The sequence below is a fragment of the Pinus tabuliformis genome, chromosome X (genome assembly GCF_031772625.1).
Source record: "Pinus tabuliformis cultivar Carrire ecotype Pingquan chromosome X, CPIR1, whole genome shotgun sequence".
In the NCBI taxonomy this organism is placed as follows: Eukaryota; Viridiplantae; Streptophyta; class Pinopsida; order Pinales; family Pinaceae; genus Pinus; species Pinus tabuliformis.
In genome coordinates this window covers 1,603,904,374-1,603,911,771 of record NC_142308.1, presented here as the reverse complement: position 1 = coordinate 1,603,911,771, position 7,398 = coordinate 1,603,904,374, and the positions used below count along the sequence as shown (strand labels likewise).

Here is a 7,398-nt window from a genome sequence, read left to right as displayed (position 1 = left end):
TTGAATTTTGGTCTCATCATCCTTGATTCTTTGTATCCTGCAATACACTTCAATCTGACAAACCCAATTATCTAATTTCTCAACATTTACCTCTCCAATGTACATAGGCAATTCAAACTTTATGTCAAGCTTTAACAAAGGACTTTTACCACGTCTCTTTGGAGAATTTGGAGGTGTTTGTGAAAGTGTTGAAGAAATAGAAGAAGATGAGGATGATGGAGGTGAAGGTGGTGGTTTGTCACCATTCCCTTTTAGAGGCTTGTCTTCTTTCCCTCCATCTCCTTTTGGATTTTTTGATCTCTCTCCATACAACCTTGAGTTCCTCTCCTCATAAAGAACTTTCACCATTTCAGACATCTCAAAGAAATATTTTCTGAAAGTTCTTTCATCTTCAGACATCCCTTCAAGACCTTATTCATGTTCCATGACTATTGAAGCTTGAGGTGTATGTGTTCTCCTTCAAATAATTGAAGGCCTTAGCTCCACAAGTTCTCCTTCTCCTCTTTTAAGCTTCAACCTTGTAAGAATCAGAAAACACTTGTAAACAAAATCAAACCTTCAAAATAACCTTGAGCTCTGATACCAAAATGATATGTAATGTAAACTTTAAGGTGATGGAAAATTACAAGTAAAAAATTATGTATTTTGGGTAATGGATCACTTTACAAAAAACATAAAATACTAATTTTTAAACTTAGTTAACAACAATAACAGAGACAATATAACACATAAAAAAAATGATAGAGTTCACCCCTCTCTTGGGCTACATCTCTTGGTCTAGCTTCCAATGTTTGGCATCTTTCATTAAGTTCTAAAATTTGTATTTACATGGATTTACAGTGCTCATAATGTAAATATTATGTCTCCAATGGCTTTAAAACAGTAAAAAACCCCTAGTTGGCCTTTTGTTGGGCTCAATTTGTCCACAAACTAAAGAAGTTATGCTCTCCTAAACTTTCCTCTGCTAACCGCTCTACAAACTGCACTAGACTGCTAACCATCCTACGAATTCCGCCTTTCCAGGGTGCACTGAGCGACAATTTCGCCCGACACTGGCGAGATTCACACCGAAAATTAGTGCAAAATGGCGCTTAGTTAAATTTCTCAGTAAGGCCTTGGGCTGAAAACCAGGGCCACATGGGGCCATGCGACTGAGGGATAGCGTTAACCGCCTGCCCCTGTCGGCATATCCCTTGGGCCTACAGTGGTTGGTTCCATGTATGGCACAAAACTAGGGGTTATCCCCAAAATTACGTGCTTGAAATTCAAGTTTTGCACCAAGCGCTCTTCGGTGGAGACGTGTGGTTATATGACAGCGTGTGACCAAGGCTGGTCCCCAAAATTTCCATGCCCATTTCAACAACTTCCACCGAGTGACTATTATGGTTACATAGTGCAATGTGATCGAGGTTGGTCCCCATTTTTCTGCCCTCAAATCTGTTGGCTGTGAGGTATAACATTGTGGTTTGGTGGTTGTTTAACATTGGTGCCAGAATCGTGGGCCAGGTTTAAGCCCGCCCTTGGCTCCCCCTCCTGCAGTCCTATCAGCATGGGGTGACCGAGGACCAGGGCTTAGCCTCAACCCCATCCCCTAAATACAATTCGCATAAACTTTACATAAAAATTTTCCACTATACCTTGTAAGAACTACCATGTGCACTGTTGGTTTGGAGGTCGTGTATTTGACTCTCCCGAACGCAGTTTGATTGATAACAAATTTTTAATGAACCCCTGGGTGCCACATGGCATTCCCCCATTGGACCAACTCAAAAACTCAACCACCAATAAAAATCAACCAAATCTAAATCAATCAGCATAGGACACTTGTCAACCTTTCATTGGTCCAAAATGTACAATCATCTTGCCCAGTCATCCTATAGACTGCCTAGTTAGCAGTTCTGCAACCAATCTACAATTTTTTTCCCTATTTGGGAAAACAATTAGAGTGTGATATCAGGAGCATACGATATCGATTTTGAGCAATTCAAGTTGCATTGGATTCAGGTCGTCGAGATCTACGCTCTGGTATAGGTTTCAAGCACTTTTAAACACTTTGAATTTGAGCACTCTACTTATCCCTTGGATTATGAAAGATGATGTAATGCCTGTAAATTAGTGTAAAGATGCTCAATTAATAATACAAAGTTAAAAGTAATCAAAATAATAATATTCAATTTTTTATATTGTAATTTTGCTTTTATTAAAGTAATCAAAATAATAATATTCAATTTGTTATATTGTAATTTTGTTTTTATTAATAAAATTAAGAATATTTTTTTTTGGTAAATATGTTATTTATATGAGTATGAACTTTTTTCAAGGTTTTATTTTTGAATTAAAAAATCATTACATAAATATCTAAAAATCATGAATATTGGAAGCATATCCATAAACTATGACATAAAATATCCACACGACATTATGATGATGATGATGATGGTTAACGTCCACTGAGACTAAATTGGTCTATCAAACCTACAATTTTCTTAATTTTTACTTGTCTGGCTCCTCGTCTTTCTTGGCGAGATTGGCGTTGTAGCTTTCTTTCTTTTCTCTACGGTCTTCCAACTTCCTTTGTCTTGCATCTCCTTCATCTCTTCTGGTTCTTGGGACATTGGTGTCTTAGCTTCGCGATCTATAGTCGAAGAAGAAGTTTGGTTTAGGAGATCTGCTTTGCTGTTAAATGAAGATTTATTTTCTGCGGTATTCAAATCCTCATAACTGTTGATTTGTTGGGGCGGGCTTTCTCCTTGCTTGCTTTGAGAGTTGTTTCCTTCTTCCTTGATTTCTTGTGACTCAGAGTTTTCTCTAGAATATTCTTCTTTAATGACAGTGTAGTGTTCTTTTTGTGCTCCTTCCCACCATGTAGATCTGTGGTGGTTTTTTCTAGCAAAGGCTACAATAAGACCTTCAAGTTATAGCCCAATTAAATGCTTGAAAAAAAAAAAATTTAATAATATTGAAAAACTATTTTTTTTTTCCCTAAGTTAAACGTGATAAGTTGCATTGGTCACTACTTAACTAACAATGGTCAATGGGTAAACAAATTGTTAGTCCTACATTGCAAGAACTGATAATGATTTTGTAACCATATTAAATTTAATTAATAAGCACATAAAAACTTAATACTTACAACTTACAATATAACAAATTCTTAACCATTGATATTCACCCTCATTTTACCATAGACATTATTAACTTGTAAATAGGTTTTGTTACAATACCATGGACCAATACCATCGCTTATCAAATACCACATGCCCAAAAACCATAACTCATTTCACAATCAAAATATTTTATAAATATTTTATTTTAACTTATTTTTTATTATTTTTTAAATTAAACCTAAAAGAAAAACAGTGAGACTTATCTAAACCTTCTACCATATAAACCTACATATCTAAACCTATACTATTAAAATAATATCATGGATATTTCATAGAGATTAATTCAAGGTTTTAATAAAATAAGAATGAGATTACTTTTATATATAGATATGTGAAATGTATATAATACTTACCTAAATCCTTCTTAACCCTGAATTTACCCAGATGGAGTGGGATCAAATCTTTTTTCACTCCAAAAGTGGTCCCCTCTTGGTGCTTGATAAATCTGGAGTTAAGATGGATCTAGGTTGGTTAATATATAAGTTAAACATATATAAATTTGTAAAAACATGGATCAAGGTTCTTTCCATGGAGATTTACTCAACTTTACTATGAAGATTCTTAATCTATAAATAGACTTTGTTACAGTACCATGGCCAATATCATGGTTTATCAATACCACATGCTAAAAAAACCTATAACTCACTGTGAACGCCCCTTGCTGATCTGACATTCTTTTTTAGTTAATCAATTTAATTTAAAGAAAAAGAATGAGCATAAATATTTTGGAGATAACTCTAAACCTTTGTTTTGTATAACTATTAAAAATATTTTGTACTTACCATCCCCTTAATAATTATTTATGATTAAAGTAAAATTTTCAAAAAAAACCAATATGAATTCAAATAAACACAAATATAACCAACCTAGTAATTATTTATGATTAAATTAAAATTTGCAAAGCGCAAATATGAATTCAAATTAACCCAAATATAACAAACTTGACTGTAAACCATGGTTTTCATGAAGAAAATGATTCCATTAGAAGCTGGAAAAGGTTTTCATGAAGAAAATGATTTCATTAGAAGCTGGAAAAGAGTTTGCAAGAAACTGTCACTAAAGACGGTGGCAGTCATGTAGTTTGCAAGACATGGATTTCCTTGTGAATCATTTTTTAAATACAAATGTACTTTGTCTTCTGGAACTCGATGCATTTCGTGGCTAAACTGAAGCAGAACCAAATGCCACATTCCAAACCTTCTCTAGGTTACCATTGGAACTTTAACATTGACCTTAGCCTGACCCGGTACAAAATTCTGTACTGGATTTGAAACAATACTCAAGTTAGATTTGGGGGTCTTGATTGGGGGTTCTCAGCTTCAATCCTACGCTCACCCAAAACAGAATCCCTTTTGTGCTAGACGCCTTGCTCAAGTCACAATAATTTTTTTTTATCTTCATCCTTTGATCGATCCAAAAATTCATTTTTGAACTTGAGTCATCGCTCATCTCCAAGCTGGGCTGCCCTGAAACAGAATCCAATGTTAAATCTGACACCCTTCTCAAATGCATGGATTATTCAACTACATGTTCAATCTGACATGCAACAGAATCAAAAGTGGACTTTGATGCCTTTCTTTAATCACAAATGCGGTTCTCACCTTCAAGCTTGGGCTGATTAGAAAGAGAATTCATTGTTGTATTTGTTATTATTCATAAGTTAAGCTAAGGATCATCAGGTGGAGTGTTACACTCGCTGGGAACAGACTCCAGAGTTGGACATGGCGTATTTTTTAGCAAGATGCTTGAGTCATTAGAAATAGAATCATAATTTGAAGATTCCATATTTCTCAAGCTACCATGCAGTCCACAGCTTCAACGTTGTTCTTAGTCAAAACCCTTCTTATTGTTTGTTTCACGCAATCCACAGCTTCAACATTGTGCTTAGTCAAAACCAAAGTTGACACTTGTTTCAACTGTTCGCTCTGCCGTTCTGGAAGAAAATCCAGCAATGAATTTAACAGCCTTTTTATGCTATGGCGCTGATCTGAAACAGAATCAGGTGTTGATGTGGAATCGGATCCCTTTGTCAAGCTGAACGCTGGTTTGAAGAACAGGGTCTAACATTGAATTTGACTCATTTATCAAGATATGCCCTGGATTTTCAGTTCTGGCTCCTAGGATGTGTGCATGCTCACTTTTATTTAAGCACTTTGCAGTATTATTTGCTTGAACTGACAACCAGACTCCCAAGTAGAAGCAGCCATCCAACGTTTCAACCATTTTGATCCAGAATTGCAGTGGTCTGGATCATACTCCAAACATAGAGAATCTGTGTTTGGTACAGTTTCTAAAAGCTTGAAAAAGACAAAGAAAAAGGTAGAATTAAATAGCAATGCGATGCATTACTACTTTTTTTTTGCATGTTAGGCTTCATGGTATTGGTTCAGATACTCGAGTTGCAGATTTACTTGATTAGCAAATCCATTTTGAGAACAGCTTTCCTGACAGAAAACTATCATTGCTCATTGAAGCCTTTGAACCATTTTTCTCCTAAAACTGTCCAAAAGAATCTGCCAAACATTAAATAAGAATGAGTACGACATGCCATACAAGTTTTAAACAGTCACATACAAGCTGATGAAAATGTTTTCCTAGTTCAAGTCAAAACACAGTGGTTATATATTATTACCAGGCCACTTCCTTTTGAACCATTCTGCTGTCGTATGTATTCAAGCTTGTTTTGAATAGCGGATCCTTCTTCTGACGATCGCACTCGAGGAGGATGAACCAGAGGTTGCAATCTGACAATTGCTCACACACAATGCAAAGTTCTCGTGGACTACTTTCTAATTAAGTGTCCACGAACATGGACTTGTAAACTTACAATACGTTTAGGGCAACATAATTCTCTGCAGGCCTGCAAAAAATTTTAAAACCCGAATTCGCTAGCTCAAGCCCTGCCAAAATTGCCTTAAAATGCATAAATGTATACAGTGGTATCATCCTATAAGAGAAAATGTAACATGGGAAAGAAAAGGAACTGCAGGAATTCAAATGATTATGTTCTAACAGATAAAAAGGAGAAGAAGCTCAATACAAAAATACTGAAAGCTCTTGAAAGGAGAATTTTCAGATCATAAAAGTGACAGTTTAAATACCAATAAGGCACTGATAGCTGCTTGAGCCTTGGATATGAATGACTGATGAAAGCATCTTGTGTGTTTGTGAATCTTCGGGGATTTCTTTCTGCTTCAATTCAATCCCAATGAAGAAACCCACATTACGGTATTTTCTTATGTACAACTAGGAGAAAGTTTATGGGGAATAGCGAAGATGGGGTTTTAGGAAAAGAGCTGCACAACACAGGGTGCCCAGACACCACTGTGGAAATTGAACAATCATCCTCAAGTAAAAATAAACATGAAAAGGGATCTGCTTTTTATCAGAACAAACTGATAAAGCATGCAACCACAGGAAAAAGCATGCAACCACAGGAAAAGCCTGTGCTTACCTGCATTATCTGTAAGCTTGACAGGAAAAGCCTGTGCTTGCATGCATTATCTGTAGTGCTTGCATGCATTATCTTGCATGCATTATCTGTTTGTTCTGATCACAAACAGATCTCTTTTCATGTTCATCTGTACTTGAGGATGATTGTTCAATTTCCACAGTCGTGTCTGGTCACCCTGTGTTGTGCAGCTCTTTTCCTAAAACCCCATCTTCGCTATTCCTCATAAGCTTTCTCCTAGTTGTAAATAAATAAGAAAGATCCATAAATAAGGTTTGTTCATTAGGATTGAATTGAAGTAGAAACAAATCCCATAAACATAGAAGATGCTTTCATCAATAATAACAAGATAACGGCCAGAGTGTCTTCGATAAATCTCAAACACTATCCACGTTTCAATTATGCGTACGGAATCTGGACGCATCCCTTCTCAAGCTGCTATAGTGGAGTTTCATAAATTGCGTTGAGATACTCCTGCTTCTGAGGTGGCAAAATATGCTTTTTGTTTGCAACTTTCTCAAGATTTTATGGATGATTAGGTAAAACATGATATCTAATGCACAGAACGTACCATGAAGGCGTAACCTAATTGGATGAGCACAACTACCTACAAGCATTCTTCTTTATTGCCCTTCACTATGTATTATGTACTCTGCTGGCAGGCAGAGTAAGAAAACACCAAACCAAATAACTTTTATCTGTCTCAATAGGAATTACAGGTTAAACGTTGCATCTCCTTTCCACCAATTTTCGGTACAGGTGGATTTTCTCCTGATATGT

At 36.0% G+C, this 7,398-nt stretch overlaps 1 pseudogene; it reads right to left on the bottom strand.

Moving 5' to 3' along the window:
- Window positions 1–4,211: 4,211 nt before the first annotated feature.
- Window positions 4,212–6,664, bottom strand: LOC149146173 (uncharacterized; annotated as a pseudogene).
- Between the last annotated feature and the right edge of the window lie 734 nt (window positions 6,665–7,398).